The sequence below is a fragment of the Patella vulgata genome, chromosome 8, assembly GCF_932274485.2.
Source record: "Patella vulgata chromosome 8, xgPatVulg1.2, whole genome shotgun sequence".
In the NCBI taxonomy this organism is placed as follows: domain Eukaryota; kingdom Metazoa; phylum Mollusca; class Gastropoda; family Patellidae; genus Patella; species Patella vulgata.
Window position 1 is genome coordinate 259,952 of NC_065886.2, and position 9,842 is coordinate 269,793.

General features: G+C 33.1%; 1 long non-coding RNA gene across 1 annotated transcript; it reads right to left on the reverse strand.

Moving 5' to 3' along the window:
* Positions 1 to 6,549: 6,549 nt before the first annotated feature.
* LOC126829997 (uncharacterized) lies at positions 6,550 to 8,486 on the reverse strand. Its single transcript, XR_007683647.2, has 3 exons — positions 8,373 to 8,486; positions 7,305 to 7,437; positions 6,550 to 6,621 (listed from the first exon to the last, which is right to left on the reverse strand). It is a non-coding gene; the product is annotated as an uncharacterized LOC126829997 (long non-coding RNA).
* Between the last annotated feature and the right edge of the window lie 1,356 nt (positions 8,487 to 9,842).

Below are 9,842 nucleotides of genomic sequence, written 5' to 3' on the forward strand. Positions count from 1 at the left end.
CTTTTGAGCCAATCTAGCCTAGTTGTGGGTGGGGGGGGGCATGGCATTTTGGGCATGGAATACCACACCCAGTACCTGAAACCCGGCAGAATTACATTCTGATGAAACCAGATATACATGCATTGATACCATATAGAAGAAAATGTGGGCGTATTAAATCGGTTTGCATCTATTAATAACAATAGTCAAACAAACAATAATTTTATTTATGAAAACAAGCCAACAGTGAGGCTGATGTCCCCCGCCGAAATCACAAAATAAATAGATGACACATATTAATTAATCGCACATTTATTTTTTTTCAAAAGTATCGAGCAATCAAACTACACACTAAATTTCATCACTATCTATCAGATAGAATCAAGATTATCTTGTCACAAAGCATCGACCAATGAAATTGATTAGATCTGCTTAGCTTTAACTTGAAATGTTAATCATTGAAATCAGTCAAGACATTCATTTAATAAACATTCTACCTCAATCAAAAGCAGAGTTGTTATGTTCATTCCAAATTGCTTATCGCTCCTTAGCCCAGGCAGAAAATTGGTACAATCGAACTTAGTCAAGGTAATGATATAATGATCTATATTCAGAGTTTCATCGCTCTCACTCCATATAACCAAAGTTATCGTGCCCCTAAAACATCAACCAATCAGATTGCTTATCTCTGCCTACCGTAAGCAGACAATCTTTATCATCGAACTCCATCACGGGATTCGCCTAATGAATGCCTACACCAAGTTTGAACGTTCTACCTCAATTAGAAGGAGAGTTATTGTGTTTCAAAGTCTCGCCAAATGAAATTGCTTATCGCTCTGCTTACCCTCAGCAGAAAATGTTCATTATCGAACTTAGTCACGGTATTGATGTAATGAAACTATACACTAAGTTTCATCACTCTCACTTAATTAGAACTAAAGTTATCGTGTCTCAAAGCATCAATCAATCAAATTGTTTATCTCCACTTACCCTAAGCGGAAAATGCTCATCTTCGAACTCCATCAAGGTATTGACCTAATAAACACCTACACCAAGTTTGAACATTCTAGCTCAATTAAAAAGAGAGTTATTGTGTCCCAAAAAGTGTGACAGACAGACAGACAGACAGACAGACGGACAAACCCATTTTAATAGTCCCCTGCTTTCGTCGAAAGGCGGGGGACAAAAACAACTGCGTAATCTTAATTACAAATCTCTGTAATAAACAATCTTAATTATAAATTGGTCTGTAATACCGGCCCAGTTAATGATACATTAATTTGTTGATCATGACCGAATTGTTTTAGAGGTGGCCTAAATTTTAATTTTATCATAACAAGTATGGATAATGGAACAAGCTGTTCCTCCTGTTTCAAATGAATGTAACAGATATTTACAAAATAATTTGTTTTTAAATGAATCTTTAAGGACAGTTAAAATATATGTCCAACAAGAACCTGTCAACATTTTTTTTATGAATATTACATTCATTAGCAAAAATATATAATGAACAATTATTTTGTAATAAAATAGCAAAAATATATAATTAACGATTATTTTATAATAAAATAGTAACAATTTATTATGAATCATATAATAATAATGTACAGTTATAAGCTAAAATATCAAAAATATAATAAAACACAAAAGTATCAAAAATTATGACAAATGATTAAATATGATATATTTGATTTAGTAAGCTGAATATCAATAGATAAAATGAGTCCCTGGTAACATAGCCTGGACCCAAGGACATAAAAAATATTTAAATTGTGTCTCCAAAAATATACGGTACATTTTTATTATTATTATATATAAATAAGATAATTTTCCAATTTCTTTACGTGGTCATGCATTGTATAACTAAGGTGAAAGTTTTATTCATCAGTAAATATAATTGATATAAGTTACAATAGCTTACAAAAGGAATGATTAAATTCATATCAGCAGTACTAGTTCCAACTGTAAAATTCAGTTTTAGTGCTAAAACAGTCTAAATACAAGCTATCAAAATTATTCAGTATTAACTGCAAACATATCAAGCGGAACCAATGATATCTATAAAAACCTACAAAAATATCAGAATACAAAAAATAAGTGAGCAATATAAAGTTAGTGTTGTGGCTTTAAAATATGTTTAAATCCCAATACCTGTACGTGCTACTTCAGTTACCCAGAATTCGGTTGCCTGAATTTTTGTATAGTCAGCAGTATAACATACGTTTAAGTGGAGGAAAAGAAACAAAACAAATTCTAATATCTTATTATGCAAATATTTTATTTATCCATGGAATGTTAAATCAGTAGTTGGAAATTTAACTATTTTACATGCTTCAAGTCCTGTGGCGTTTTAAATTCTATGCATGGGGTGCCCATATAATTATAGGGATTACCCGTGTCCCTTTGCGTTATTAGCTGCAACACTCAGATGAGTTGTAGATGCCATGTTTAATCAACCTTAATAAATGGAAAAAACTACAAAAACAGCTTAAAATAATATTTTTAGAACACAGAATATCATAAACTTACAAATTAAAAAAAAAAACAGGAATGTAAAATAATTGTAATGAGTATTATAAATGATTAATACAAATCAAATCAAATAACTATTTATCAATTTATATATTTAAAAACGGATACAAGATTAACAATAACATAAAGGTAATGCATAAACAAGAAATCTAAAAATATATATTCATTCTATAATGTTAACCTTCATTTTCTATGGGTGTGACTGGTACTTTCTTTTTTTTTTTTTACCTTAATCTTGTTATTTTTACATATAAAACAGTAAATTTATACTGTATTCAATCGATCTGTGCTAGATCTGATAATAAAATAAGTATAAAAACACCACCAAATCACAGATGAATACTGATCCTAACCACTCAGTTGTTGAATACGATCTCTAACCAGTCAGTTGTTGAATACAATCTCTAACAGTGTTTCATATAAATAAATTAAAATAAAATGATTTTAACGTCCTACTTGTCTGTATCGACTGGGCTAACTATTTCATATAAAGACAATAAAACAAAGTGGAGCAACATAATAAATCAAATCTCTTCTGTTATAAATCAATATACATATGCACAAGGAACCAAGCTAAACCAGGTATTGTATGGTACACAAATGAATATAAAAATATAACTATTTATTAATTTAATTTCTATAAATATTTTGTGGTTGGCTTGTTGAAAATCTCTGATTAAAACAAACAACAGAAAGAATGAGAAAGTCAATTCTAAATTAGTGACGGTCACTTAAAATAGTTAACTATATCCTCTGTCATACTTAAAAATAAAATATTATGTTAATTATACATGTCATACTTAATGCAATGTTAAGCATATTATACAGATTGGTATATGGAAACTCAATTAGAATAAACAACATTAGCTCATATCATACAACTTGGTAAATGAAAATTCAGTTCAGAATAAACAACATTAGCTTATGCCATACAGATTGGTTCATAAAAATTCAGTTGAGAATAAACAACATTAGCTCATATATCAAACATAAATAAAATATATTTAACTTTATTTATCATAACAATAATATTAATAATACTGCTAAGTACAAACAATTATTACAAATTATTTATAAAACAAAACATAGACAAGGGCATGTCCGACTCCCTAATTTGCTTACGAGCAGCAAAGTCGCTCACTCCAGTTCTAAATAACCAACAGCAAAGTCGTTTATTGTAGACCTTAATTCAATGTCAACAAATCCCGCTAATCAAATTCTTAAAGGTCTAAGTAAATCCCTCACAATTCTACAGGGAATCAATCCAGCATATATTCACATGCTCTAAAATATCATATTCGAAAGCTTTAGAAGTCAAATTTTCAAAATCTAATACTGTACAATTCTTCAAAAAGTTCCATATATTTAAAAGCTTTGAAAGTCAAATTTAAGATAAATAAATAGGGTTCATCCTTATACTCAAATCTTACAAGATTTCTACCGTGAGCTATGCCCTGTATCACTTTACAAAGTTTCTACCACTAGCCAGGAGCTGTATCACATACATAAGACTTCTACCATGAGCCATGCCATGTATCACATTTACAAAATTTCATGTCTAAAAATAAAGGTTCTTCCTGACTCCCACTTGACTTTCCTGACAAAATTTCCCTCATATCATATGGTATACCCACCTTCATTAGCCCAGTTGGTGCACATGAAGCATCAATGTAAAAATCGTTAAGTATCTGACAAAACCCCGGGCCAGACAAGTATTGTAGATATTTGACTACGAACAAGGGGTAGATAGATGCCGGTGACAACAATATACGTCCACATTAAATGTACACTATACTAAACCATACACTGAAAAAAAACTTGTGTTGAAACAACACAAACTTGTGTTGTTTTCAACACAAGTTAGGTGTCTCTATTTAACAACACAAACTTGTGTTGAAACAACACAAGACTTGTGTTAAATGTTGAAACAACACAAGACTTGTGTTAAAATTTACCAAACAACACAAACTTGTGTTGAAACTTGTGTGAAATTCTACACAATACTTGTGTTGAAACTTGTGTTGAAATTTCTGAAACTTGTGTTGAAATTTCTGAAACTTGTGTTGAAATTTCTGAAACTTGTGTTGAAATTTCTGAAACTTGTGTGGTTTCATAAAAACTTGTGTATAACCACCAACAAAAACTTGTGTTTTATTTTCCCTCAATTTAGCAATCTTTCCCATGCAGCCCCCACCCCTTTTGCTCTGTTTAACCTGTAAAGTTTGATAAATGAGGTAACAATTTTATTTGTTAAATTATCATTTATTCATAAAATGATAGGAAAAAGTAAATTAACACCACCAAATCAAAACTAAATAGACATCATTTGAAATGTTAACAGAAAAAACAGAGATATAATTCTAATACTAAAAAAGTTTTTGTTATACTTTGCCCCCCCCCCCCCCCCCCACACACACACACACCACATCACAAAATACAAAATAGCTATTTAATTTTTTCTTTACCCGAAAACAAGAACTGAGAAAAGAAAGATCCCTACCCCATACCCCAAAAATATATAATTCAAATATATCTAAATTTAATAACATCCAAACCAAGACCTAATTAGATTAATTATGCACTAAATTGAAATACTTTCAGAAACTGAAAAGTGCTACAAAGTCATATTACAAGTGATTTGTGAGGCATCTGGAAATAACTAGCATACACAGAAAACTAACAAAGGAAAAATGAACTATTTTGCAGGAGTAATAAAATGATGTAGAACCTTTTCCTCATTAAAAAAAAACAAAAAAAAAATGAATATTTTGTACATAAAAGGAGCAAAGCATCAAGATTACAGGATTGAAAAATAAAAAAATATCAGAGAAAATCGCAAACATTAAATAATATGTACAAAATATATATAAATAATCACTAGTCAAAAGCAAGGAGGAGTCACTGTGGTTCAGTGAGTATAAGGCATTGGCCGAGAAATTTCAACTGGATTTTCCGACATAGTTCCCACACGTTAGTAGTGTAGGACATGGCAAGGGATAATTGGGTATAAGCCCGGAATTGAAACTACCCCCACTGCGTTTACTTTAAAGAACCCTTGACAATTGAATTATCTGACTCAATGACAGACCTTCTGATCCAATGTGCTTTTGTTAACCATTCGGCCCTCCTGGGTTCCCTTTAAACAACCCTTGACAGTTGAAATATTTGATATAAGAGTAGGTTGTAGGGCAGAATCACCATAATAACACAAAAAAATAGGATCTTAAACCCTATTTCATTTCATAAGCAAGGGAAAGTCACCTTAATGTAGGTCAAGGTTTTTTGTAATTCTGGGTACATGTATATTTGATCTACATTTGGTTTCTAGATTATGCCTATTAAATACTTTATAATTTCCGACCAAATTCTAAGTGATTAATATGTCACTTTACATTCTATATTATACATAAATTTCTGTAGAGAATTAAAATCTAATTGTGTTTGGGAAGAATATTTAACAGTAAAAACAAAAAATAAATATTCAAAAATTGGGTCAAATACATTCTTTTCCAGAATTATAAAATATATTGGTGCTTGGGATCTCTTGTTGTTATCATACATCAAATAATCTTCCAGCCTAAAAAATAAAAAGTAGGCAATAAGAATACTTTCTTACTATTTATGGTTCACAATGTTTAAATAAACAATTTATTTTGCCACATCAAGACTGAGTGTCTATTTTGTTTCATCTTTGGGTAACACTTATTGTGTCTTGTCCAGTAACAGACCCAGGCAGATTATTATATTTTATTTCCATCGACAACAAATTGGATATTACCTATTAAAATCTATTTTAAAAGTAAAATATTGTCCATCATTTTTATACTGCTATTTACTGTAAAAATACACATAGGGTCTATCACAACTTGAAGAAAATCAATGGATGTGATTGTCAAAAATCAAGAATGCCACGACTTGAATAGGAGAGTCCTAGGCATTGCCCCAAGAAGAATAACTAGATTACCAAGTAAGTGTATAGAACTAGTTGATGATTAAAAATACAAATATGTATGTTACTTACATTTTACCTGATTATCAAGCTCTGTGAGAAAAAGTTTCCATAATATGAATATCCATTTCCAACTGTCTTGATCTTTCTGATGTAGTTAACTGAGAAAAAAAACATACTATGTATTAGTTGACTTAAATCGACTCGACAGTTAAAAGATGAAAGTTTTAATTTAATTACATTGTATGGTAATGTGTTGGTTTGCTTTGTCACAGATGAGACAAAATGAAAAAAATGAAATGGGGTTCGGCGTCCTACTGTTCAGCTCCGACTGGGCTAATGAGGTTGGGCATATGTCATACAGTGTGCTATGAGAGAAATTTTGCCGGGTACCGTGACCCTAAGGCCTACTCTTGTATCAAATTCTAACGGCCAGGGGCTCTTTTACGTGCACGCGAATGTGTACACGGGACCACGTTTTTTTGTTCAATCTGAACGACTAGACAGCTGTCCTTGTAAGGCCCTCTGTTCTGCATTGTCTTACTGCAAACCCGCGACCTTAATATATGCGAACCAGTGTCTAACCCACTTGGTCACCGTGGGTCCCCACAGATGAGATAGTCATATCTACATGTATCTGGACATAAGTAAGATTCTGTCTGTGCACATACATGTACGTTCACAGTTTTACTATACTAAACTGAATTTTAATTTTCAAAATATTAAAATGAAATCGAGGTTTATGTCACATCAGCTCCAACCGGGCTATATTGTGCCAAACACATTATGGTGAGATTCCAAAATACCACAACAACAATCTTTTCTATTAGAATTGAACACTCACCCTCAAAAAACACCTATGAGAAATCATAGGTGCTCAAATCACCATTTCTTCAGCTCTTTCTTTTCCCATATTTGGGTTTTTTGACTTATTTTATTATATGATCTTTGATTTGCTATGGCATCTAATATGGAAACTGAAAAATTGGAATATGTGACATGTAATGAACTGTTTAAGATACCTTACCATATACAAACTGTGTGATATCTAAAACCATTTGAATCCCGAATATCTTACCCAAGCTGTGAAAATCTGTTTTAATAACCCTTGTTTGTCATGTGACTGGACTGTCACAGTAATTAGAAGAGAGCCATGTGGCTTAGTGTGTAAGGCACTGGCTTGCTACCCGGGAGGTTGCGGGTTCGCTCCCAGTGTTGACCGAGAAAGCTCATTTGGATTTTTCAGCATGGATTCTCTGTCTAGTCGTCATGGTGGCTAAGTGGGTAAGACGCTGGCTCGCTAGCCTGGAGGTCGGTTGTTCGATCCCTGCATTGGCCGAGAAAGTTCACCCAGATTTTCCGGCGTGGTTTCCTCTTGTTAGTGATGCAGGACGGAGGGCCTGACAAGGACAGCTGTCTAGTCATTCAGATTGAACAAAAAAACGTGGTCCCGTGTACACATTGGCGTGCATGTAAAAGATCCCCTGGCAGTTAGAATTTGATACAAGAGAAGGCCTTAAGGTCACGGTACCAGGCAAAATTTCTCTCGTAGCACACTGTATGGCATATGCCAAACTTCATTAGCCCAGTCCTCTGTACTGCATTGTCTTACTGAAAACCTGCGACCTTAAAATATGCGAGCCAGTGTCTAACCCACTTGGCCACCGTGGTCCAACATAGATGAGACAGTCATATCTACATGTATCTGGACATAAGTAAGATTCTGTTTGTGCACATACATGTACGTGTACAAATTTACTATACTAAACTGAATTTTAAATTTCCAAACAATAAAATGAAATGGAGGTTTATGTCACATCAGCTCCAACCGGGCTATATTGTGCCAAACACATTATGGTGAGATTCTAAAATACCATAACAACAATCTTTTCTATTAGAATTGAACACTCACCCTCCAAAAACACCTATGAGAAAGCATAGGTGCTCAAATCACCATTTCTTCAGCTCTTTCTTTTTCCATATTTAGGTTTTTTGACTTATTCTATTATATGATCTTTGATTTGCTATGGCATCTAATATTGAAACTGAAAAATATGAATATGTGACATGTAATAAACTGTTTAAGATACCTTACCATATACAAACTGTGTAATATCTAAAACCATTTGAATCCCGAAGATCTTACCCAAGCCGTGAAAATCTGTTTTAATAACCCTTGTTTGTCATGTGACTGGACTGTCACAGTAATTAGAAGAGAGCCATGTGGCTTAGTGTGTAAGGCACTGGCTTGGTACCCGGGAGGTTGCGGGTTTGCTCCCAGTGTTGACCGAGAAAGCTCATTTGGATTTTTCAGCATGGATTCCCTGCCTAGTCGTCATGGTGGCTAAGTGGGTAAGACGCTGGCTCGCTAATATTTTGTTGTTCGCACGTTCACAAGTTTCGAAAAAGTGAAACAAGGGCCACAACTCTAGACATAATTCACGGAAATCGCAGAAATTTAATAGACGTCTTCGTTTCACTAATTTAAAAGATGCAAATGAATTTCACAAAGTGAAACAAGGGCCATAACTCCAGAAGAAACGGAAATTATTGAAATTAAATAGGATTCATCTCATTAAAATAAACAACATATCAATTTCAAAACAATCAGGTCTGTAGACGACGGACAAACCTACGGACGAGGGCGATGACAATATGCGACCACATTTCCATGTGGGCGTATCAAAAGGTGATGTAAACGTCATCCAAAGAATTGAAAAGGAGTAAAATGGAGTCATAATTTATCAAAATTATGCTTACTGTCTCAGTCTTGGTAAATTTTAAACGGATTTCTTCGATTATGAACAAACTACTTAACTTTGGTTATTATAAACTTACCTGTGTGTTTTAATGAACTCTCGTTCGATAAAATCCATTGCACAACTAATTATCACAACGATGAAAACAAGTTCTCTCTTGAAAAATTGAAATATCACAAACTTTTCCCAGAGAAAAATACCAATATGGAAGATGGTTACGTCACTCTGCGGAAGATATCATTTCGTATTAGGGGTGACAGCATAGGAAATTCAAGTACAATTACGACAAGAATCCATGACCACTCGGACCAAAGACCACTCGGTTCAAGACCAGTCGGACCAACTGATAGATCACTCAGCCCAAACAAATAGACTACTCGGACCACACAAAAAGACTATTCGGACCCAACAGAAAGACGACTCGGACCAATAATAAAGTGTTGTTTTAATAAATTGATAATTGCGTTTGTTTTAATATGATTACTCGAACCAATAATAAAGTGTTATTTTAAAAAATTGATAATTGTGTTTATTTTAATATGACTACTCGAACCAATAATAAAGTGTTATTTGAATAAATTGCTAATTGTGTGTGCTTTAATATGACTACTCGAACTAATAAT